The sequence below is a fragment of the Rana temporaria genome, chromosome 13 (assembly GCF_905171775.1).
Source record: "Rana temporaria chromosome 13, aRanTem1.1, whole genome shotgun sequence".
Lineage (NCBI taxonomy): Eukaryota > Metazoa > Chordata > Amphibia > Anura > Ranidae > Rana > Rana temporaria.
In genome coordinates, this window is record NC_053501.1 from 44,223,384 (window position 1) to 44,250,606 (window position 27,223).

At 43.7% G+C, this 27,223-nt stretch overlaps 1 protein-coding gene across 1 annotated transcript in view; it reads right to left on the reverse strand.

Moving 5' to 3' along the window:
* The window catches only part of SLC25A21 (solute carrier family 25 member 21), a 397,660-nt gene that overhangs the window by 329,421 nt on the left and 41,016 nt on the right, over positions 1 to 27,223 (reverse strand). The gene's annotated exons all lie outside the window — the stretch shown is intronic.

Genomic DNA, 27,223 nt, shown 5'->3' on the forward strand with positions numbered 1-27,223 from the left:
AATGCTAATTGCCTGGCTGTCTCTAGTTTTGATACGTTCTGATTCTCTGATCTGAAACAAGCATGCAGAAAGTGAAGCCGAAATACTGTAAGAAATTCTGTTCTGAATAACAAGTAATATAAGCAATTCTTTTTTTTTTATCAATTGACACAGTTTTCCTTAAATATGTCAGTAAGTGCCTCGTTTTAAGTTCATAAATGCTGTTATGCAGTCTCTTTAAGTCGTATATAAAAAAAATATATATTTAATTTTATTTATGCAAGTCAGTAAAGTCAAAGATGGAAGTCATTTCCACTTTTCAATCATTTTCTCCAGTTATATAGTCTCTGTTGTACAGCCAACCCGTGCTAAACACAGTACCCACCCCTGATCAAAATGCTACACAGCGGAAACATTACATGGCTGTTTAACCACAGATAAAATTTGTATATCCTGGTCTAAAATAGCCAGTAAACATTGCTCTGTGGTAATGGAAGAAATCTGAACAACATTTTACCAATGTGTACAAGTAGGAAAACAGAGGAAGACTGCAAAGGCAGTTACATAATATACACACTATATATATATATAATATATATATATTCACACACATACACAGTATCTCACAAAAGTTAGTACACCCCTCACATTTTTGTAAATATTTTATTATATCTTTTCATGTGACAACACTGAAGGAATTACACTTTGCTACAATGTAAAGAAGTGTGTGTAAAGCTTATAACAGTGTATAACAGTGTACATTTGCTGTCCCCTCAACTCAATACACAGCTATTAATGTCTAAACCGCTGGCAACAAAAGTGAGTACACCCTTAAATGTCCACATTTTTCCCAATCAGCCATTTTCCCTCCCCGCTGTCATGCGACTTGTTAGTGTTACAAGGTCTTAGGTGTAAATGGGGAGCAGGTGTGTTTAATTTGGGGTTATCGCTCTCACTCTCTCATACTGGTCACTGGAAGTTCAACATGGCACCTCATGGCAAAGAACTCTCTGAGGATTTGAAAAAAGAATAGTTGCTCTACATAAAGATGGCATAGGCCATAAGAAGATTGCCAAGACCCTAAAACTGAGCTGCAGCACGGTGGTCAAGACCATACAGCAGTTTAACAGGACTGGTTTCACCCAGAAAAGGCCTCGCCATGGTCAACCAAAGAAGTTAAGTGCACATGCTCAGCGTCATATCCCAAGGTTGTCTTATGACCTATGAGTGCTGCCAGCATTGCTGCAGAGGTTGAAGGGGTGGGGTAGGGGGGGTTAGCCTGTCGGTGCTCAGACCATACGCTGCACACTGCATCAAATTGGTCTGCATGGCTGTCGTTCCAGAAGGAAGCCTCTTCTAAAGATGATGCACACGAAAGCCTACAAACATTTTGCTGAAGACAAGCAGGCGAAGGACATGAATTACTGGAACCATGTCCTGTGGTCTGATGAGACCAAGATAAACATATTTGGTTCAGATGGTGTCAATCGTGTGTGGCGACAACAAGGTGAGGAGTACAAAGACAAGTGTGTCTTGCCTACAGTCAAGGATGGTGGTGGGAGTGTCATGTTCTGGGGTTGCATGGGTGCTTCCTGTACTGGGGAGCTACAGTTCATTGAGGGAACCATGAATGCCAACATGTACTGTGACATACTGAAGCAGAGCATGATCCCCTCCCTTCAGAGACTGAGCCGTAGGGCAATATTCCAACATGATAACGATACCAAAACACACCTCCAAGATGACCACTGCCTTGCAAAAGAAGCTGAGGGTAAAGGTGATGGACTGGCCAAACCCTATTGAGCATCTGTGGAGCATCCTCAAGCAGAGGGTGGAGGAGCGCAAGGTCTCCAACATCCACCATCTCCGTGATGTCATCATGGAGGAGTGGAAGAGGACTCCAGTGGCAACCTGTGAAACTCTGGTGAACTCAATGCCCAAGAGGGTTAAGGTAGTGCTGGAAAATAATGGCGGCCACACAAAATATTGACTCTTTGGGCCCAATTTGGAAATTTTCACTAGCCAGGCAACCTCTGTACGTAGTAAGTGGCCAAGTTGTCAAAGATTTATTTTCATGTTTATATTTTTTTTGCGTTTGACCATTGTAGTATAAATAAACCACTCCTTTTTTTGTGTAGTGAACTCTTCCAGGGGGTCACACACACCCACTGCTAAGCTAAGCCCCTCATGATATAGTAAGGTGTGTGAGTAACTAATTTGGAGGCTTAAAACTGGATGAGGAACAGCCAAACTCTGTTACTAAGGTGAGGTTGTGGAAGACAGTTTCAGGTCAGAGGTCATACACCATGGCAAGATTAAACACAGCAACAAGACACAAGGTAAATATACTGCATTAGCAAAGTCTCTCCCAGACAAATATTTCAAAGCAGACTGGGGTTTGAAGATTTTCTGTTCAAGCCCTTTTGAAGAAGCACATATAAATGGGCAACGCTGAGGACTATAGACACAACCATTGAAAAAGGAAACTTAAAGCAGCAGATGAAAGACACATCGTGCTTACTTCTCTTCAATACTGGAAGATGTCCATCAGTGCCATCAGCATAGACATGGTGGAAACCAGTGGGACCCAGGTACACCCAGCTACTGCCTGAAGAAGTCTAGCCAGAAAAGGTCTTCATGGAAGAATTGTGGCCAAAAAGCCATACCTCTGACATGGAAACAAGGCTAAACAACTCAACTATGCATGAAAACATAGGTACTGGGGTGCAGAAAAATGGCAGCCGGTGCTCTGGACTGACAAGTCAAAATTTGAAATATTTGGCTACAGTAGTTTGTTCTCCGAAGGGCTGTAGAGTGGTACAATAATGAATGTCTTCAGGCAGCATAGTGAAGGCTCCTTACAAGTTTGGGGCTTAATTTCTGCAAATGGAGGTGGAGATTTGGTCAGGATCAATGGTGCCCTGAGTGCTGAGAAATACAGGCAGATACTTATCCATCATGCCATACCATTAGGGAGGTGTGTGATGGGCCCCAAATTTATTTTGCAGCAGGACAATAACCCCAAACATACAGCCAATGTCATTAGGAACTATCTTCAGAGCAAAGACGAATAAGAAGTCCTGGAAGTCATAGTTTGGCCCCACAGAGCCCTGATCTAAACAACACATTGAGCACAGAATGTAATTAAATGCACATGCACTTTATTTTGAGCTTGTTTTTGCGCACTGATATGTATATTGTTTACCAACCACTTCCAGACGTCATTGATTTTGAGACGGGATATCTGAAGGATGCCTGCAGCTACATGCATCTTTTACAGCCAGCGATTCTGTGCACCGTAAGCACAATCATAGCGTTCAGTTCAGCCGATTGATTGTTCTTACAGGTGGCGAGAGGGGACAAGCCTCCCACCACCTTCTGTTGCTTCTCCGGGCTCGCCCACGCTATAGGCGACACGGAGAAAGAATCCACCGTCGTCAGATTGTCCCCAGTCAGCTCTATAAACAAAGCCGAGTATTTGGCTGGAAAAAAAAAAGAGATCATTCTTTTATTTTTGATCTCAATCTTACCAGCCTGGAGAGATGTGGGGTCTTATAGACCCCACATCTCTCCATAAAGGGGACCTGTCACGCACCATTCTTATTACAAGGGATGCTTACATTCCTTGTAATAGGAATAAAAGTGCTAAAAAAAAATATGTGCAAAAAAAAAAAAATGTAAGTAAAATAAATAATTAAAAAATGTTTTTTTTTTTTTTTTTTAAAGCGCCCCCGTCATCTAGCACACAGAAGAGAACGCACACGTAATTCGCGCCCGCATATGTAAATGGCGTTCAAATCACATCTGGAGGTATCTCCACGTGTGATAGAGCAAGAGCAAGAATTTTAGCACTAGACCTCCTCTAACTCTAAACTGGTAACCTGTAAAAAAAATGGAGATGGAGATTTTTAAGTACCAAAATTTGGCACCATTCCACAAGTGTGCACAATCTTAAGGCGTGACATCTATTTACTCGGCATAATATCATCTTTCATTTTTATACAAAATTGGGCTAACTTTACTGTTTTGTTATTTTTAAATTGATTTAACCGATTTTTTTTTTTTTTAAAGTAAATGGTGTTTGAAAAACTGTTGTGCAATTACTGTGTGACATAAAAAGTTGCAACAACCACCATTTTATTACCTAGGGTCTCTGCTAAAAAAAAAAAAAACGTATATGCTGTTTGGGGGTTCTGAGTAATTTTCTAGCAAAAAAAAAAAATATATATATGATTTTTACATGTAGGAGATGAGTGCCAGAATAGACCTGGTATGGAAGTGGTTAATTAATGAATGGTTGATTTTAATGCTATATATATTTTGGTATATATGCACTGTTTTATAGGTTCACACCATCTTTAATAATAGGACTTCCTTAAGAGGGTTTAATTTTAATTTATGAACTTATAGGTACAAGCACTTTATTTTAAGCAGTTCAATCACGGTTTTAAATATTTCATCATTTCAGTATATACGAATATAGAGCGACCTCTGTTGATTATAAATGATCCTCCTCTGTCGCAGCATCGCTGAACTTAACGCTACTGTGAGAAAGTCCGAATGTGAGGCGTCGCATCTATGCGCCCGATTCATAGAATCAGATACGCCTCACTGTTGCCAAGATACGACTGACGTAAGTCTCTTACGCCGTCGTATCCTGGGGTGCATATTTACGCTGGCCGCTAGGGGGCGCTTCCGTATATTTCCGCATAGAATATGCAAATGAGCTAGATACGCCGATTCAGAAACGTACTTGCACCCGGCGTATTAAAATATGCTGTTTACGTAAGGCGTACGACCGGCGTAACTTTACCCCTCATAAAGCAGGGGTAAGTTATGTTAAGGTATGGACGTCGGAAACGTCGGAACAGCGTCGTATTTTACGTCGTTTGCGTAAGTCGTCCGTGAATGGGGATGGGCATAGGTTACGTTCACGTCGACTAAACATTGAGCCGGCGTAAGTTAGGGAGAAAATTCAACGTGATACTGAGCATGCGCGCGCATGCGCCATTCGTTAGGTGCATCATTTACGTCGGGTCACGATTTATTTCCATACAACACGCCCCCTACCAGCCAACTTTGAATTACGCGGGCTTACGCTGGCCCATTTACGCTACGCCGCCGCAACTTACGGAGCAAGTGCTTTGTGAATACTGCACTTGCCTGTCTAAGTTGCGGCGGCGTAGCGTAAATAGGATACGCTTCGCCCGCACAAAGATACGCCCTTCTACGTGAATCTGGCCCATAGTTTTTAACTACAGGTGCCCCCTTATCTGGACAGGCAGTTTTTTGGTAAACGTAAACCAACCCTAAATACAGGAATTATTAAAGAGATTCTAAAGGCTTACAGTTTTTTTTTGTACAAAAAAAATAAAAAAAAACATTCATACTAAAATCTGTAAGAAAATTTGTATGAAAATTCCCAGAACATTCAGTGACTTGGTGAACGTTATTCAAGATTGTTTGCTCAGGAAATATCTTCCTTGCTGCTCGTTCACATTTTGGTCGTTATTGTGGTCAAAAACAACATTGTAATTTGACCCTCACTAACGTTTAGAAGATCAAACAAACTATCTTAGCAGGAAACTTTCAAATTAAATTCTATTAGAGCAGGGGTATCAAACTCAGTTTCATCGCCGGCCACATCAGCATTATGGTGTCTACGGACGCAGTAGCAGGAAACGGGAGCGTGCCTACACAGGTGTCCCGTCAGAGAACACTTCTCCAGGAGGACACTCGAGAAGAGGAGGAGCCAGAAGCATCGCAGAGGGACCCCAGAAGAGGAGGATCGGGGCCACTCTGTGCATAACCAACTACACAGTGGAGGTAAGTATGACATGTTTTTTTTTTTTTTTTAAACAGAACCTTTACAACCCCTTTAAAGACCATCCGTGGCGCGATTACAGAATTGATGCGCGTGCCCGGTGACCGCGATGTACCCTGGGCACCTGCAATAGCTCCTGAAAGAGACAGAACAGAGGTCTGTCAATGTAAACAAACAGCTCTCCGTTCTGTCAGGGGTGAGGAGACTGATCTGTTGTTCCTAATGCTTAGAAACAATGATGGGTCTCCTTCCCAGTCAGTCCCATCCCCCCACAGTTAGAAACACTCCCAAGGACACACATTTAACCACTTGATCGCCCCAACTGTTAACCTCTTCCCTGCCAGTAAAAGTTTTACAGTAATCAGTGGCTATTTTTAGCTCTGATCGCTGTATAAATGTTAATGGTCCCAAAAGTGTCCGATCTGTCCGCCTCAATGTCGCAGTCCCTTTAAAAATCACAGATCGTCGCCACTACTAGAAAAAAAAAAAATTATAATAAAAATGCCATAAATCTATCCCCTATTTTGCAGACGCTATAACTTTTGCGCAAACCAATCAATATACACATGACTGCGCAATTTTCAGTTAAAGCGACTCAGTGCAGTGTCGTAAAAATGGCCTGGTCATGAAGGGGGCAAATCCTTTCAGGGCTGAAGTGGTGAACACTGGCAGGGGTGCCTACAATGATCAGTTTTTATTTATTTATGCAAAACCTTTATCCCAAAAAAAAAAAAAAAAAACTGTTGCTGTAACAGCTTACAAAGGCTGCATTCACACATGGGCATTTTTTAATTGTTCCAAACGCCCAGTGCACACGGCACATTTTAGTTGTCATTTATTTGAATGGCACGTAAAAATGCGGTGCAGTTTTGCTGTGATTGTCGCGCGATAAATTGAGCTGCAATCATGCAAAACTGAATTGCTCCTGAACTTTTTTGGGTGAAAAGCTTCATGTGATGTGGACTTCCTGCACAGATGTCTTTGCAAGTAGCATCTGAAATCGCCAAAAATAGTGCTAGAACTTCTTTTTCAAATTGGCGGTCGACATTCAGCTACAACCGACTTGTACGGTTCCATAGCTGACAATAGGGTGCGACTTATCATGCCATATGGACCTATCAAATCGGCTGACAAGTTGCACCGGTATGAACGGGGGCCAAAAGAAGAAAACAAATGCAGCCACGATATGTATGGTAAACTGCAATATATTAAATTTTTCTGGACATACCATTTCAAAAGTTCATTTGTAAAACTTTGGACTTTATTCTTTGGAATCCAAATCAAATTTGTTGATATATGAACTTAATTTTGTAAGGAGGCACCCGGCGTGTGTGGGCAAAGCACCTCTATATTAAACAAACTTCATACAACCAACTTGTTTTAATCAAGCACAACAAAAACCTTTATTGGAGTTCATTTTTCAGTTTCTGGTTCACTGAGCTAAACAAAAAACTAATTATATAAACTAAAATACATGAATACTGTAATCAGGGGACAACAGTATACCTCTCGTCTTGATCGTGTTACAATGCGCTGATTGCATTCATAAAGACAGGAGTACAGAAAGACACATTTATTCTTCAACATGGGAGATTTATTGAGCCGTGATCATTTGTAGAACCTTCAATCACTGAGGGTTACAATCACTACTTCCACCACCCATACACCCCACTTTTACTATTTTACACAGGCAGCCCTCTAACCATCTCCGATTTTGGGGTTAAAGAGCACCTTTAGCCAACATTTTCTTTTTTTATATCTGGAGAAAATGTAGAAGCCTTGTCAAGTTTTAGTGGTATCTTCGGCTCCGTTGGCAAGATTTGTCCTCACTTCCTGCTTTAGAGAAATTTTTCCAGACAGGAAGTGGGAGGAAATCTGAAACCGGAAACAAACAACAACAAAACACTGATAAGGGTTCTAGAATTTCCCTGTTTAACTTGTGTCTGTGTTACTGTTGGAGAGAATACCATCCCTCCTGTTTGGTTGGACTCCTGGGTCCCCCAAGTTCTCTTGCTTCCGTAACACTGGTTTCTACTACAGATGCCAACAGTGGCCCAGATTCAGGTAGGACTTGCGCATTATTTGCGGAGGCACAGGGCAACGATTTTGCCCTACGCCCCCGCAAATAATTTGCGCTGCCCTCGATTCACGGAGCAGTAGCTCCGTAAATTGCGAGGGCGCGCCGGCAAAATTGCCCGGCGTAAGCGCGCGCAATGTAAATGATCCCGCCGGGGGCGGGAATCATTTAAATTAGGCGCGCTCCCGCGCCGAGCATACAGCGCATGCTCCGTCGGGAAACTTTTCCAACGTGCATTGCGGCAAATGACGTCGCAAGGACGTCATTTGCTTCAAAGTGAACGTGAATGGCGTCCAGCGCCATTCACGATTCACTTACGCAAACGACGTAAAATTCGAATGTCGCGACGCGGGAACGCCGGGTATCCTATAGCATTGGCTGCGCCTGCTATAAGGATGTGTAACCTTACGCGAAACCCGACGTACGCAAACTACGTAATTTGCGTACGCAGGGCTCGCGCAACGTTGTGAATCGGTGTTAGTATGCAATTTGCATACTATACACAGATCACAATGGGAGCGCCCCCTAGCGGTCATCGCTAGAATGCAGCCTAATGCCACGCAGATTTTAGGCTGCAGTCGGCGTAACGAGTTCTCTGAATCAGGAGAACTCGTTACGCCGGCGCAAGTCAGCAATTGCGCTGCATAACTATGGTTACGCAGGCGCAATTGCTACCTGAATCTGGGCCAATGTTGTTATCATTTTGCATTCACATTTGTGTAACTCTAAAGTTGCGCTGACTTTGGAGTGCAACTTTAATGCAACTTTGAATGGGTGCAACTTGGATAAGACTTTAGCTTAATCAGTGATAATGGACAACTGTTGCACACAAGTTGCATTGTATAACTTTTAGGTACAACTTTTGTGCAACTTCTGAGGGTTAAAGGGGTTGTAAAGGTACAATTATTTTTTCCTAAATAGCTTCCATTACCTTAGTGCAGTCCTCCTTCACTTACCTCATCCTTCCATTTTGCTTTTAACCGCTTAATGCCTGGCATGGACAGGCATTATCACGTACCTGTACGTGGCCCTTTAAATGCCTGCCCTGTGGTCGCAAGCGCGCCACCCCGCCGCCTTCCCCGTGAGTCGTACCGCAGGTCCCGCGGACTCGAATGCCGTGGGGGATCCCCGCGATCGTCTCACGGAGGTATAGAGCTCTGCCTAGTGAGAATGACACTGATCTCAGCTCTGTGTACTCAGAGTGGAGATCAGTGTCATGTGACAGAGAGCCCACCCCCCCTACAGTTAGAAACACAAGGCAGGGAACATTTGACCCCTACAGCGCCACCTAGTGGTTAACCCCTTCACTGCCAGTGTCATTTTCACAGTAACCAGTGCATTTTTATAGCACTGATCGCTGTAAAAATTACAATGGTCCCAAAAATGTGTCAAAAGTGTCCGATGTGTCCGCCATAATGTTGCAATCACGAAAAAAAAACACTGATCGCCGCCATTACTAGTAAAAAAAAAAAAAAAAATGCCATAAAACTATCCCCTATTTTGTAAACGCAAACCAATCAATAAACCCTTATTGCAATTTTTTTTACCAAAAATATGTAGAAGAATACGTAGCGGCCTAAACTGAGGGAAAAAAAATGTATATATATTTTTGGGGGATATTTATTATAGCAAAAAGTTAAAAATATTGAATTGTTTTCAAAATTGTCGCTCTATTTTTGTTTATAGCACAAAAAATAAAAAAACGGCATATGTGATCAAATACCACCAAAAGAAAGCTCTATTTGTGGGAAAAAAAGGACGTCAATTTTGTTTGGGAGCCACGTCGCACGATCGCGCAATTGTCAGTTAAAGCGACGCAGTGCCAAATCGCTGGGTGTCTATAGTATGACTGTGAGGTGGCACGTGTTTAGAACTGTCCCTGCACAAAATGAGATTACTATAAGAAAAAAGTAATTTAAAACTGCTTGCGTCTTTAATGTAATGTAATGCAATATGGATGAAAATCATTGAGAAAAATATCATGGGTTTCCCCCCACTCCCCCCAGGTCATTACAAGCCCCTTTGGCCCTATATACTTTAAACAGCATTATACAGGCGGTGCAAACAAGACAGATACTGTAGGTTTGTTGTTAAGAAGAATCTGTTTGTAATTTTGAACTGGTACTTTTTTAAAGTGTAGCTCCAGCCATAAAATCTATTTTTAAGCTTTTCTGAAAACATAGAGAAGGGTTATCACCCCTGTAAACATTTGGTTTGCTGTCTGTGTGCATCTGTTCAGAAGATTGCAATTCACTTTCTGTCCCAATGACAAATGATGTTTTGAAAATTTGGGTTTTGTAGTGAAACAAGAATTGGTGCTAAAGCATCAGTGGACAGGAGACACCTCATAGGCCCCGTACACACGACAGAGTTTCTCGGCAGAATTCACCGAGAAACTCGGTCAAAACCCGGATTCTGCCGAGAAACTCTGTCGTCTGTACAGTTTTGGCTCGATGGAGCCGCCGAGGAGCTCGACGAGAAAATAGAGAACATGTTCTCTATTTTCTCGTTGTTCTATGGGAGAAGGCGTCCCGCCGAGCTCCTCGGCGGCTTCATCCCAGAACTCGACGAGGAACTCGACGTGCCAAGCACGTCGAGTTCCTCGGCCGTGTGTACGGGGCCTTACAGAAGAGAATTTCCCTTCCTAGGGGTAGATTTCCTCTCACTTCCTGTTGTCTCCTTCCGTTTGCAAGTAGGAGTCGTTTGTAAGTTGGATGTTTGAAAGTAGGGGCCTGCTGTATATACTCTGCAGAAATGTGGGCCCTAGGTGTTGGTGTTGCCACAACACTGTAAGCCCTCACAGTTAGTCTTGGTGGGCGCTGGAACACCCTGCTGTGTGAACTATTATATCAAGAATTGTAAATACATGCCATTGTTGAACAGTGGTAGAAAAATTGGGCCTTTGGTGCTGGCGCTGGTGCCACAACTCTGTAAGCCCTCACAGTTACTCTTGGTGGGCACAGGAATGGGTCCTGCTGTGAAATATTAGATCAAGAATTGTAATTACATGCCCCTGTTGAACAGGGGCTGAAAAATTGGGCCTTTGTTGGTGGTGGTTGTGGTGCTGGTGCCACAACACTGCAACACCTCACAGATACTCTAGTTGTAGCGCAGGAATGAGCCCGCTGCAAAGTATTGCATCAAACATTTTAATTACACGCCCCTGTTAAACAGGGGCAGAAAAATTGGGCCTTAGCCACTGGTGGCGGTTCCCAGAACCAAAAATGTTCTTACAAGCTATCAGCATGATCATTGAGGAGGAAAAGGATAGTCACTCAGCATAACAAGATAGTCACTCAGCATCAGCATAAGCAGTCTTGAAGGGATCTGACATTTCAAAAAAAATTACTCAGTTACATCAGCATCAGGTGCTTGGTAGCTGGTGGTGATCCAAGCCTGATTCATTTTTATGAAGGTCAGTCGATCGACCGAGTCGGTGGAGAGGCGCACCCTGTGATCGGTTACAAAGCCTCCAGCAACACTGAATGTGCGTTCTTTACATAGTTAGTCAGGTTGAAAAAAGACACAAGTCCATCCAGTTCAACCACAAAAAAATAAACAAACAAAATAAAAAACACAATACAATCCCATACACCCAACTCCATACCCACAGTTGATCCAGAGGAAGGCAAAAAACCCCAGCAGAGCATGATCCAATTTGCTAGAGCAGGGGAAAAAATTCCTTCCTGATCCCCCGAGAGGCAATCGGATTTACCCTGGATCAACTTTACCTACAAATCTGAAAGAACGCTGGATGCAGGAGAAGCCAGTAGCTCAATTGCGTACTGTGCAAGCTCTGGCCAGTGATCCATCCTCAAGACCCAGTAGGCCAGAGGATTTTTGGTGGGAAAGGTGTCCAAGTCTGATCTTGCCCCTAGGTATTCCCTCACCATGCAAAACAGCCGCTGGCGATGGTTGCTGGAACCGGTCATACCTTGGGGCTGCGGACTAAAAAATTGTCTGAACGCATCGGTCAGACGGCCACCTTCTCCACCGCTCCTTCTGTGACTGACCGAAGCCTCAGCAACACATTGTCCAGGACCTGGATTTTGTAACCCCCCAGTCTCTGGGAACGCATTGCACAGACCTTTCTGCAAGGCCTCCCGAAGATGTTTCATCTTCTGCTCCCTCTGCGCCGGCAAGATAAGGTCCACAACCTTATTCTTGTAACATGGATCAAGGAGAGTTGCCAGCCAGCAATGATCCCTCTACCTGGATAGCATGAATACGAGGATCCTTCCGCAGGATTTTCAGGATCAGGGAGGCCATACAACGTAGGTTTGCCAAGGCATTCGGTGCGGAGTCCTCTGGGTCACTGAGGATGACAGGATCCGCAGCCACCTCATCCCAGCCACGTAAAAGTCCATGGGTTCCTTGGGACTGTAATTGATCCCTTGAAGACTGCTGCTGATGCTGAGTGCTAGGCTCCACCTCCATGCTGACACAATCCTCCTCCTTCTCGTCCTCTTCCAGTGTGATAGGCGGGCAAGCAGGAACACTGTCTGGATAAAGGGGGCCTTGAGAGGTAGGGAAGTCCTCCTCTTCCTCCCTCTTTTCTGCCTCAAGGGCCCTGTCTATTATTCCATGCAGCGTGTGCTCCAACATGTGAATAAGAGGGACAGTCTCACCGATACATGCACTGTCACTGCTCACCATCCTCGTGGCCTCCTCAAATGGTGACATGACAGTGCATGCATCCCTGATCATGGCCCACTGGCGTGGGGGAAAAAAACAAGCTCCCCTGACCCAGTTCTGCTGCCATATTGGCACATATACTCATTGATGGCCCTCTGCTGCGTGTGCAGCCGCTGCAGCATGGCCAACGTAGAGTTCCATCTGGTGGGCATGTCACAGATTAGGCGGTTCTTGGGCAGGTTGTATTCCCTTTGGAGGTCTGCCAGCCGAGCACTTACATCCTGTAAGCCCGGGTACCTGCCCAAGAACCGCTGCACCACCAAATTAAGGACATGAGCAAAACAGGGCACATGGGTCAGTTGTCCCTGTCGCAGGGCGGAGAGGAGGTTGGTGCCATTGCCGCAAACCACCATTCCTGGCTTAAGCTGGCGTGGCGTCAACCACCTCTGAGCCTGTCCCTGCAGAACTGACAGATTCTCTGCCCCAGTGTGGCTCCTGTCCCCCAAGCACACCAGCTCAAGCACCGCATGGCATCTCTTTGCCTGCATACATGCGTAGCCCCTTGAACGCCTACGAAGCACCGCTGATTCCGAGGACACATCAGCACAGGAAGAGGCCACAGAGAAAGAAGAAGAGGAGGGGGTGGAGGAAAGAGGTGTGTCACAACCAGTAGTAGCATTTTGGAGGCGTGGTGGCGGAACAACCTCCAACACTACTGTACCTTGTCCTGCGTCCTTCCCAGCTGCCAGCAGAGTCACTCAATGCGCCGTGAAAGATAGGCAACGTCCCTGTCCATGCCTGCTGGACCATGAGTCAGCGGTAATATGCACCTTACCACTGACCGCCCTGTCCAGCGAGGCATGGACATTGCCTTCCACATGGCAGTAGAGAGCCGCAATCGCCTTCCGTGAGAAAAAGAGGAGTTTGGGAACTTGCCACGATGTACCGCACATTCCACAAACTCACGGAAGGGGGCAGAATCTACCAACTGAAAAGGCAGCAGTTTAAGTGCTAGCAATTTAGCTAAGCTAGCATTCAACCGCTGGGCATGTGTATGGCTGGGAGAGAACTTCTTTCGGCACTGCAGCAGCTTGGACAGGGAAATTTGCCTGGTACAATCTGCCATCGGTGTACCATTAGTAGATTGCCCACATGTACTAGGCTGTGACACACCTAATTCTACACCTTCAGTCCTATCAGTGCAGGCTTCAGAGAGGACTGAGGGTATAGTGGGGTTAGACATCCTAGCTGATGAGGGGCAAGGGGAGGTCCACTTTGGTGTGGGTCTTTGAGGTATGCTTGCCAACAAACTGCATGGCAGGACGTCATATGTCTGGTCAAGCATGTGATGCTCAAGCGGGTGATGCTTTGGCCACGCAAGATATAGTTGAGACATATGTTGCAAATAGCAGCGGTGCGATCTGATGCACTCGTCTCAAAAAAGGCCCACACCAAAGAACTTTTGGAATAACGCTGAGACACAGCAGCGCCCTGCATATGCGTAGCTCTGCGTTGTGATGCAGTCGCTGTGCTGCCCTTAAGCTGGCCCCTGGAGGGCATCCTGCCACGTTGGAGATGTGCCTGTGCCTCCTCCTCCTCTCTCCTATCAGGCACCCACGTAGAGTCAGTGACCTCATCATCCCCTCCCTCCTCATCACTGTAGAAAACCTGGCAGTATGCTGCAGCTGGGGGAACATGACTGCCAGATTGCTGTCCTTCTTGGGCACCCCCTCACTCTGGGCTCACATTACTGCCTTCCTCAAGCTGTGTACCATCATCGGAGCCTTCAAAACACTGCGCATCCTCATGCAGCATGTACCCAACACTGTGGTCAAACAGTTCGGGGGACCCCTCAGGAAGACATGGTGGGGCTAGGGAAGGAGTGACTGATGCCATTGAGCAGAGAGAAGAGGACGCCTTGGCAGCTGCTTTGCCAGACAAAGTACCCTGAGCCTGGGTGAGAGGATGAGGAGGATGCACCGCCACGTGCTGATGAGGATGCATCGTGTCCACGACCAGCACTGTTGCCTCTAGACGCAGAGCCTGCTTTCCCTCGTGAATCTCTGCCTCTCCTTGTTGTCCTTCCAGACATACTAATGGCCTGCAGAGGACAAAGGCAGTACACACACCTCGTAGCTTTAAGTGCAAACTGCAGAGGACAAAGGCAGTACACACCAAGTAGCTTTAGGTGCAAACTACAGAGGACACAAATATGGCCTTTATGGAAGAGCGGCAAGAAGAAAGTCATTGTTAAAATAAATCTATAAGAAGTCCCGTTCGTAGTTTGAGAAGCTGTGTGGGGAACACAGCAAACATGTGGAAGAAGGTGCTCTGGTCAGCTGAGACCAACATTTAACTTTTGGCCTTAAAGTAAAACGCTATGTGTGGCGGAAAACTAAACTTGCACAACACCCTGAACACACCATCCCCACAGTGAAACCTGGTGGTGGCAGCATCATGTTGTGGGGATGCTTTTCTTCAGCAGGGACAGTGTAGCTGGTTAGAGTGGATGAGAAGATGGATGGAGCCAAATACAGGGCAATTTTAAAAGAACACCTGTTATGCCTGTTACGGCCGGACTTTCCGAGAAAAAAAATCCCTTAGGTATACAGTTCTTGTCAAGTTGGCTGATGGTGCTAAATTTGCTCTAGGTATCTAGGCATCAGTGACCTCAGACCATGAAGGGGGTGAGGAAACCTTCCTTGAGAGCAAAGTGGAGGTTTTCAGTGTGGATTTCTCCTTCTCTAAATGTCAGTTGTCTGGCTTGACTTTTCCCATAATAAATTCAGTGTAATTGCTACTAAAAGATACTACTGCGTACTATGCTTTTTTTGACTAAATACTTTGTTGTCCCTCATGTGCTTTTCGTTCATTGGACATACTGTATAGTGAGCACATTTAGAATTCCACTATAAATAAAAAAAAAAGCTGGCAGACACTGTAGTGACTTTAAGAATATCACTAATGAAATGTATTAATTCTCAAAATAATCTTCCTCAAAAGAGATCCTTTGTAGTGTTTAGATCCTCTGTTTAATGATATACCATGCTGATAGATTTGTGTATATTTAGGGTCAGTTTAGTTAATCATTTTACATGTGAGTTTTTATTATTTTAAAATCCCCATCCAGTTTATACAGTACAAAAAAAAAAAAAAAAAAAAACTTTAATGAGGAAAAAAAGAAAACGCAGAACGGTGAAGGAAAAAGTTGGTCATGTTTCTGTATTATTTCACAATGCTTATTTTATTCATCTTTTCCATGTTGGAAACAAGTTGTAAGAGTATTTGTAATTCTCTGCTCTGACATTTGAAAGAAAGAAGTCTAGTTGGCTCCCCTGTTATTGACGTGCCAAGAGGGCTAATGATTACAACGAGCAGGGAAAATTCAGGAGAATGTGGACTGTAGGGAAAGTCACTACAGAGACGGCTCCTCCATAAAAAATTAAAATAAAATTGTCTTGGAACAACAAAATAAGAATAATAGAGGCGCAACACAGCCATCTTGGAAGCATCTCTAGCAGTCTACACAATTTAACAGAACATCTGGTTTGGAAATATTTTGGGGCCTATTCAAGCTTAAAGTGGAACTTCATATGTTATTGAAAACAGCATCTCGATCACTTATCAATACCTCGGTATTAGAGGCAAACTACAAGGTTTTACTGAGACGGTATATGGTATCAGCCATATTGGCCACTTTTGTAACTGGAGCCACCTCTGAGGCCCCGTACACACGACAGAGTTTCTCGGCAGAATTCACCGAGAAACTCGGTCAAAACCCGGATTCTGCCGAGAAACTCTGTCGTCTGTACAGTTTTGGCTCGATGGAGCTGCCGAGGAGCTCGACGAGAAAATAGAGAACATGTTCTCTATTTTCTCGTTGTTCTATGGGAGAAGGCGTCCCGCCGAGCTCCTCGGCGGCTTCATCCCAGAACTCGACGAGGAACTCGACGTGCCAAGCACGTCGAGTTCCTCGGCCGTGTGTACGGGGCCTAAGTGTTTTAGAGGCTGTGGTCAAGTCGGATCCACCTACCACATATGGTGGACATCTCCTAAGGTCAGGATGTTTTGGATCAGGATCTTTAAATTTCATATATTCCCTTACCCAGATAAACTTGACGAAATCAGCAAAACAAGCACTTCTGGAATGTGGAAGCTTCCAAATTCCTAAGGCGGCTTCTAACCTTCATATTTATCTCAGCAAAAATAACCATAGCAAGGAATTGGAGGTCCGTTGCCCTTCCATTTGATCAGCTTAAAGGCAAATTATCGTGGCTCATGTTAAATGAAAGGTTAACAGCATTGGTACAGGATAAGATGAAGTTATTTCATTAAATATGGGACCCATGGATTAGATATCTCGCAACTGACCCCTGGACGCTCGCTACCTAGATTTACCATTATAAGATGGGTCTCTGGGCACGGAGCCATTTATTTATTTATTAAAATTCTTAAAAGTACAAAAAAAGTACAAAACGCAGTCAGTTACCCGTAGGCCTCGATGCGCCGAGAACAACAATACAGCAACAACCAAAAAAACACACACAGGCAGCGGAACAGATCAAATTTAAAATAGTAGCAGATCAAAGAACTATAAAAACCTATGTAATTCCATAGGCTAGACTGAAAAGCTCAGTTTTTAAAAGCTTCCTGAACTTAAAAAGATCATTCTCAAGCCTTAATTTTAGAGGCAGGGAGTTCCAAAACTGTGCTCCCTGGACCGCACTCGTCCTCCCTCCTCATTTTTTCTTACGAAATTTAGGAATCACCAAAGTTTCCAAATTAGCCGACCTTAAGGTACGGTTGGGCACATACTTGGTGAATTTTTCCTGCAGGTACACTGGCCCCTTGCCATGGGTAGCCCTGTGCACCATGCATCCAGTCTTAAACAGAACCCGTTCCTTCACGGGTAGCCAATGCAGGGCTCTCAGCGATGGCGTGATGTGGTCACGACGACCAACACCCGTGAGTAGCCTCGCAGCGGCATTCTGAATAAGGAATGGTTCTTTCCCCCAAGCCTTCCTTCTCGGTCTTGTTCCCCCCATTCTCATTCTTCCTTACTTTCTCTCCGAAACCTCACACTATTTGATATTGACTTCGATATTTCAGTCGAGGTTACCGCTTTTGTTTACCCTCGGCAGACTGTTGTACACCGAGGAGGTTTGGGGCGAGGCCCGCGCGTTCGAAGGAGTAAGGCTCCCCCCGACAAGCAGATAGGGAGCCAGCACTTCCCAGCGGGTAGATTGCCCGAGAAGGCCTGGGATGGAAGATGAGCTTGGGGCCCTGGACACAGTGGGATTGTTTATGGTTTATTGTTGTGCTACCGTGTTTTAGCCCACGTAAGAGGGTCATTATAGACATTGTAGGCGATACCAATAGGGCTCCCCAATGTCATAGATTGTAATGTATATGATTCCCAATTTATGTTTTATATTGTGCAATGAAAAGCTGAGAGTTTCTTTTTTTTTATACTTTGTATGTAAAACTATTGAAACATAAAGTGGAACTTCATCCTAAAATGGAAGGTCCATTTTATGCCCCACATCTCTTCTATTTTCGCCACTTTTTTTTTGGGGGGGGGGTAGCGGGTACCTGGTTTTGACAGGTGCTGCCCACTCACACTTCTGGTCAGATCGCCACGGAGATCCACCGGAAGTATCCCAGGTCCCAGAAGGCTGTGAGACCATTCCCAAAGAGCAGCTCATGTCACAGCCAGTTGTCAAGATGCCAGTGCTGGGAACTGAACAACAGTGAAGAAACCAGCCTGGGTGAGGATATCGATGGATGCCTGGACAGGTAAATATCTGTTTATTAAAAGTCAGCTGCTACAGTTTTTCTAGCATCTGACTGAAGCTCTTAAAGCTGGGTATACTCTAGTCGTTTTTCAAGCAAATATATTCATTTTAAGAACGTTTGTTCGCTTTTCAAGTTGTCAGCGGGGTGAAAATCGATTTTCGTTTTCGACCGCAGTAATGAGAAGTTTCGAAAAAGCAGGATGCATTTTTTTTTTTCCTTGGTCAAGCCGTTTACTAAACAGTGTATATTTTGTGTGGTGAAGTCTGTTTATCACAAAATTTTATTTTAAATAAATCTACTAGTGTATACCCAGCTTTACCTTCACTTCCTGTTCAGAGAAAAAACTTTATTTATACATTTCTTTTATATATTTTTTTTATCGTAATACAAAACAGGGTGATCAAGGAAATAAATTGCATAAGGCACATTTAGTTACTCCATAATAACAGTACTATATATGTTAACCATGTGGGAACTAGAAGTGCACTGAATGAAAATTTTGGTGCCAAAAACAAAAATGCAGGATGCACGTGGCCGAAAACCGAAAATTACCATTTTCAAAAAATAAATATATTTTTATATATAATAGTAGTATTTTTGACTTTTTAATTAAAATCATGAATTTAAGTGAATATGAATTTTATTGTTGGCCATTATTGGCACCTTTAGTGCAAGAAAAGCTCTAGAAAAATGTATCCCTTCAAATTCTATGTATGTCTTCTGTTGGACATCAAAGTTGCATGACAAGTCATTCCCCATGTTTTTTAATGATCCCCATTCATATATGTGTGACCTAACCACTTCCCGCTGGGCCTATAGTAAAATGACGGCTGGGCAGTGGTTCAGTTATCCTGACTGGGCATCATATGACGTCCAGCAGCATAAGCCCCGCTCGTGGGGGCGCGCAGCACAGTGATCAGTGGTGCAGGGTGTCAGTTTGACACACCGCTACACCGATGTCGGTAAAGAGCCTCTGATGGAGGCTCTTTACCACATGATCAGCCATGTCCAATCACGGCTGATAACAGTGTAAACAGGTAGAGCCGTTTATCGGCTTTTCCTCACTCGCGTCTGACAGAGGCGAGTAGAAAAGTCGATCGGCGGCTCTCCTGGCAGGGGGGATTATTTATCAGTGCACCCCCTGTGGATGCCCATACTGGACCACCAGGGATGCCGCCAGGACCACCAGGGCGCCCAACAAACATTGATGAGCAGGTATGCCCCCCATGGCCAACAGGGATGCAACACAGCGCCATAAAATATGCCAATCAGTGTCCACTATGAATGCCTGCCTGCCAGATGTCTCCTCATCAGTAATGCCCAGCAGTGCCACCCAGTGTCCATCAGTGCCACCTACCAATGCCCATCCATGCCCACCTATCATTGCCAATCCGTACCACCCATCAGTACAGCCTTTATCAATGCCCATTAGTGCTGCATATCAGTGCTACATCATCAGTGCAGCCTCATCGGTGCCCATCAGTGAAGGAGAAAACTTACTTATTTACAAAATTTTATAACAAACAAAAACTTGATGACTCCAGTGGCCTCGCTGGTCTGGGAGTAATGGTTCTTCCTGCCTGTGGAGATCTCTTTGGGATGCAGCAACGCACTTCCACTTTGTTTTTACAATTCCTTTGCGGATGAGTACATTTAAACATCCTAAACAGCTTGAATACCGTTGTACCCCTATATGAGCTCCTTGAAGAACAAAAATCCCTACTGTTAAAAGGTGTTGAATGTCTCTATAGTTTGTCCTTCATGGTTAAAGCTTCCATTTACCATCACTACTGTACTGTACTCATGTACACTTTCTATTATCCACAATTATTGTATGGTTCTAGTTATATATTCCTATACATGCTTTGTAATAAAGGAATATGTTTATACAATTTGTATTTTGGAGTTCATATCATGTCATTCAAGGTCCCTTTTGTTTGGAGGGTATTTGTTATGTTCTTATGTTCTTTGGCGTTAATGCTAGTGCATCATAGATGCCATTTTTTATTCTGTCAATACGTTACACTTTAAAAAGAAAAAGAGTCATTATTGCATTTACAACCCCCCCCCCACCAATGTTTCATAAAGAACAAAAAAATAAATAAATGTAAAATTGTGATTATGGCAGATACACATCTAGTCAGTTCCTGGTTCTTCTTCCCATTTAGAACTAAAGAAAAGAAAACTGGAGAGCAGGAAGGAAGTGGTCCATTGTAACAAATATTGCATAATGTAATTATCATCCGGCTTCCTCTCTGTGTGCTTATAGGATTCAAGAGCCCAGCCGGTGACAAATGCAATTAACCCTTTTGATAGTAAGAGATGCTTTCCTGAAAACATGTGAAAGTGATCTACGATTAAAATCTGAAAATCTTTCTACCTACTGCATATCTGTCCATCTGTTTACAGGGAGGCGGGATGGAAAAACGGCTGTATAATCACATTGCTAGGCCAGAATACACAAAGTCGACATATTTGCAATACACTTTCCTAAGGCTGAAAAGCTGTATTTGAAAGGCAAGCACGAGAGGCGTATTAAGCAGCAAGCACAGAAGTTTACATGGAAGGGAAACAGTCACGGTCAGGATATTTTTCATTAGAGCTGCCATGGTTAGCTAATAAGTATCAGACATCGGGCAGGAGATCTCCCATAGTGATAGGACACAGGAATCTGTGGCCCAGTAATGCCCTGTATACACGATCGGTTCGTCTCATGAAAACGGACCGATGGATTTTTTCATCAGATATCCGATGAAGCTGACTTTCATCAGTCTTGCCTACACACCATCCGTTAAAAATCCGATCGTGTCCAACGCGGTGCATAAAACACAACGATGTGCTGAGAAAAATGATGTTCAATGCTTCCGAGCATGCGTCGACTTGATTCTGAGCATGCGTGGGTTTTTGACAAATGGATTTCCCCACTGACGATTGTTTTTTTCTATCGTTTTTTTTTTTAACCATAATAAAATAAAATAAAAAAAACAGGTTCTATTTTTTTTCACCGATGGGAAAAAAAAACGATGGGGCCCACACACGATCGTTTTGTCCGATGAAAATGGTCCATTGGTCTGTTTTCATCAGACGAACCGATCGTGTGTACAGGGCATAAGTGGATTCAGGAAAGAAATGAAAAGCAAAAGGTATTGCAGGAAACAAAAGATGACGATTCCGTGGTTTGTAAAAATAGAACAGGGGATGCTTCTACTGACCAAGGTATGTATTCAGAGCATTGTTGAAAAAGTAACCCACGACAGCCAATCAGAATTGATCTTTTGCTGATCTGACCTTTCTAAACTAAAATCTGATTGAGAACTATGGTTAAATGTATTTTGCTCATCATAAAAGTGTTATGCCGCGTACAAACACGATCAGGCTTTTGCCCAGCCAAAATCACATCGGAATTCCATCGGAAAAATATAGAACATGTTCTATATCTAAAGTCCGATGAAATTAATCGGAATTTCAGATGAAAAAACTCAGATGGGGCTACACATGATCGGAAAATCCGATCATGTGTACGGGGCATTATTTTGTATGGATTTACTGAAAACAAATCGATTGTCTAATCAAGATTTAAATGTGACATACACCGAACAGAAATAACATTATGACCGCTGATAGGTAAAGTGAATATCTTGTTGCAATGGCATCTAAAAGTTAATGGGATATATTAGTCAGCAAGTAAACATATTGTCCCTGAAGTTGATGTGTTGAAAGCAGAAAAAAATAGGAATGCATAAGGATATTAGTAACTTTGACAAGGACCAATTTTTAATGGCTAGAACCATGCTGACCCGTGTCCACAGCCAAAATGCATATAATATAGACACATGAGTATCAGAACTGGAGCATGGAGCAATGAAAGAAGGTGATCTTTTTTTCATTTTTCTTATACTACTAATGGCAGTGATCAGCAACTTATAATGGGACTATGATAGTGCGGTGATCAATCTGACACTAACTGGGGGGAACTGACTTACAGCCACTGACATTACCAGTGACATGAATGCAGTGATCAGTGATAACACTATACATGGTCATTGTACTAATGCCACTGGCTGGGAAGGGGTTAACATCTAGGGTGATCAAGGGGTTCAAAGTGTGCCCGACTATGTGTAATGTGTGTAAAGTGTGCTGCTTTTTACTAAAGATCTCTCAGTTTGCTCCCTCTGTGTTGTTTAAATGATAGAGACAGAATATCAACCAAAAATCCAGAAAAAAAAACACATAAAAACAAATGCTGTAAATTAGGTTGCAGTTCTGTGAGTAAAATAAGTATACAGGGCCAGATTCAGGTACAATTGCGCCTGTGTAACGTAAGCTGTTTACGTTACACCGCCGCAAGTTTTCAGTTTTAGTGCCCGATCCACAAAGCACTTACCTGGAAACTTGCGGCGGTGTATCGTAAACACGTCCGGCGCAAGGTGGCCCAATTCAAATGGGGCGGGTACCATTTAAATTAGGCGCGCTCCCGCACCGGACGTACTGCGCATGCTCCGTTCGCGTATTTCCTGACGTGCTTTGCACGCAATTACGACGCGCCGACGTGTTGAGAATCGCGACGTGCGTAACGTACTTACGCCGGGAAAACAAAAAAATTCAAAAGCGACGCGGGAAAGACGGGCATACTTTAACATGGTGGAGTAATTTTACACCATGTTAATAGCAGCCCTATCTTTGCGACGGGAATCTAACACTTGCGCCGGCGTAACGACGGAAAAAAGCCGCGGTACTGCATCCTAAGATCCGACAGTGTAAAACAATTACACCTGTCGGATCTTATGGATATCTATGCGTTCTATGAATCAGTCGCATAGATACTCTGAGAGATACGACGGAGTATCTCCTTTGCGAATCTGGCCCTTAATCCCCAAGCAAAACATGACTTAGTACTTGGTGCAGAAACCCTTGTTTGCAAGCCACAGAGGTAAGACATACCCCCCCCCCCCCAATCCATACCAGGTCCTTTGATGTGGAGTCCCCCCTAAAATCCATACCAGACCCTTATCCGAGCATACAGCCCCTTGGGCGCTCGCTTGTCCCCTCCCTGACCTGCATGCCGAGATAAGGGTCTGGTATTGATTTTGTTGGGGGACACCACGCCATTTTTTTTTATATTGGCGTGGGGTTCCTCTCAAAATAAATACCAAACCTGAAGGGCCTGGTATCCATCAACCGCATCCACACAGACGTCCGCGTTTTGTGCTGGCTGCATTTGGGTGGGCCCATTGAAAGTGGTTGCAGGTGTGGGAACAGATGTGATTCCCGCACCCACACGTATAGGTGTGAAACCAACCTTACTGTCATGGCAACTATACAGGACAGGAAGTAGGGTAAAATCTGCAGCAGTGAAATAGCAAAAAATCCCATGCCCACTTTAATTAAGAGGACAGATAATACATATGATACAAGCAATACAAATCTAAAAAAAAATTAATAAATCTAATTTCTATTTTTTTATATTTTATTTCCTCAAAAGAAGGGGTGTGCTTTGACCTAGGAGAGCTATTTTTATGAGAATCTACAGCTGTGCCGCCATAATTACGCCTACATTTTTGCATGAAAACTAGCTTTACCAAACATACATATCTTTATGACAAGTTTCCAGTAGATGTACTGATGACACACAAAGGCCTCACAGGTAAATTAGTGTTGGAAACAAAGAGACGTGACTGCCCACCCAACGTGCGCCGTGACTGATTCTGTCCCTAGAGAAATCTTAGTGCGGCTTGGCAGTACACCAGGTATAGGTTTACTGTATCTGCATTTCATAGAAGAACGCTGAGATTACTTCAAAAAGAATATTGATCAATGCAGAAATAACGAATAATAATCAGTGAAATAAATTTAGTCCCAAAAATTGATTTTCAAGAAGCAGCAAAATACAGGGGCATGTTACTCAAACAATGTCACCTTATACAAGTCATGCAAGTATATTCCAACTACATTTTTTTATTACATATTTAGTCAGGTTGAAAAAAAGACACAAGTCTGTCTAGTTCAACCAACATGAAGAAAAAAAAAGGAAAAAAAAAAACGCAGCATGGTTATGAAATTTTTTTACCAAAGAAAATGTGTATTTGTGGTACAATATGTGAGCAACTTCACTGATGAATGTTTAATATGATAGGACTGCTGTGAATGTACAATATGTAAAGCGTTGCGTAATTATAGTCGGCACTATATAAATACCTGAAATAAATTAAATGTAATAAATCAATAAATAAGATGCATTAAAGTATCTGTGACTTATCTAAATATAATTCACACAAAATGGTCACCAAGTATGTTTGTATAACAAAAAGCAAGTAGGGCTCACAATTTTCAGGCAATCACTCCCAATCCCCCCCCCCCCCCGCAAAAAATTACCTGAAATTCTATGCATCCTGTGTTATATAATGTCACTACTATCCTTGAATAGAAACAAGATAGCTGCCGCCACCCACCAAAAAAAAAATATGCCCCCCAAAATTATGTTTATCGGGAAGTCAGATTTAAATGCAACAGCACCTTGTCTATACAGTATGCAGAATTATATCACATACCATTATGTTCAATTCCAAGGGGCGGTGCTGGGGCAGGCTAGGTAAATGGGCACGCTAGGGTAGTATATGGACAGGTTAGGGTAATGTACGGACAGGCTAGGGTAGTATAGGGACAGGCTAGGGTAGTATAGGGACAGGCTAGGGTAGTATAGGGACAGGCTAGGGACAGGCTAGGGTAGTATAGGGACAGGCTAGGGTAGTATAGGGACAGGCTAGGGTAATGTATGGACAGGCTAGGGTAATGTATGGACAGGCTAGGGTAGTATAGGGGCAGGCTAGGGAAATGTATGGACAGGCTAGGGTAGTATATGGACAGGCTAGGGTAGGGCACTATAGGGGCAGGCTAGGGTAATGTATGGACAGGCTATGGTAATATATGGACAGGCTATGGTAATATATGGACAGGCTATGGTAATATATGGACAGGCTAGGGTAATATATGGACAGGCTAGGGTAATATATAGACAGGCTAGGGTAGTATATAGACAGGCTAGGGTAGTTTAGGGGCAGGCTAGGGTAATGTATGGACAGGCTAAAGTAGTATATGGACAGGCTAGGGCAGTTTAGGGGCAGGCTAGGGCAGTATAGGGGCAGGCTGGGGTAGTACCGGTATATAGACAGGCTAGGGTAGTTTAGCATGCTTTCAGAAAAGGCACCAAAACCGTGGGAAAAAATAGAAGTCTATGGGAAACCGCAGGTACACTGAGCTGCTGCTAAACCACAGCGGGGGCAGTGTGAAAGCACCCTACAAGTGCCCGAGACTTTGGGTGGTAGTAAAGTTATAACAATGAAGACATTGATATAAATATAACCCAGTACTGTATAAATGACATTTACGGATTGGTGTAACAATAAAAACAGTTACTTGCTTCAGTGAATCAAAAGTTCCTAATTCATTCAATAAAAAGAAAAAAAGCAATTTTGTTATAATTGATGTTTAAAATTCCTATTTGAAACCGAGTAAATTTATTCCATGTGTCTTGTCAGATGTTAGAATACAATCAGGCTGGTTACTGTATAGTGAGTAAAAAACTGGAAGAAAGATGCATTATAGGTCTGAAATCATAGAAAAGACTCCCATACCTCCATTACACAGGAGAGATGGCTTTTCAGCTAAGCAAGTAGAATGTATAAATACCCCACAAAGGGAGCAATATGTGATCATGTGTGTATTAAACTTGCACCGTTTAGGAGAGGCCGGTGATATCACTGATGCATGTACTCTGAACAGCTTACCATTCATACAGCCGGAGCCCGGACAACGGAAGGAAGACCGGGTGAACATGGAAGTGCCAGGGAGCCGTGACAGAGCTGCACTGAAGGGCTCCATGTGCAGGTAAGTCTTTCATACTGTGCTGCAGGGGGCCAAGATTTGTTTTTTCTTCTGTGGCGGGTTACTACAGCTTTAACGTATAACTAAAAGCAAACCTTTTTTGGGGGGTTTTGGATAGAGTGCAGAAGGATTTAGAACAACTGTTAGTTTTACTGCAGTCTGTGCCCCCATTAAGGAGATTCACCCTCTCTATTTGTCCTGTTAATCATTATTATGGAAACTGAAAGTAAAAAAAAAAAAAAATCCAAATTTTGGTTTGACCCCAGAAAAGTAATAGAGGTGAAATCTTCCAATGGGGACACTAGTTCTGGTGATATGGGGGTCCCTTAGGAGTTCCCTTAATTTGCAGGGATTTCCTCTCACTTCCAGTTTGGCTATGGGACAGGAAGTGAAGGTTTATCTCTGCAATAGGACACAGGTGGCGAAAACAACGTTTTGCCTATAGTTCTACTTTAAAGTGGAGTTCCACCCATATAAAAGTCAGCAGTTACAAAAAGTGTAGCTGCTGACTTTTATTTAATCGGACACTCACATGTCCCGCGGTCCAGCGATGCGGGCGTACAAAGCCCCTCTCGTTTCCCCCTTCACAGCTGGGAAGGGGGAGAGGAGCCAGGCTGTGAAGGGGGAGAGGAGAGGGGCAGCCACAGGGAGAGGCTGTGCACTGTGACTGGCTGGGCAATCATCTGGGACCTATGACGTGTCCCAGATGATTACAGAGAGGGAGGGAAGGAGGAATGGTGAACTTTCTTCCGGCGCCGCGGAGCCCCTGGAGAAAGTGGGAGCTGGATCCCTCTAAAAAGAGGGTATCCGCCCCCCCCCCAAAAAAAAATGACATACCAAATGTGGCATGTCAGGAGGTCACCGTCACTTAAAGCAGAAGTTACATTTTTGGGTGGAACTCCGCTTTAAGTTACAGGTTTAGAGATTAGAGAGAGTAGTGACATCACTGGTTCCATCATAATACAGCACTTGGGCCTTGTGATTGGCTGCTGGGTCTAAGCACTGCATTATGGGAAGAGGTCACATGTTCC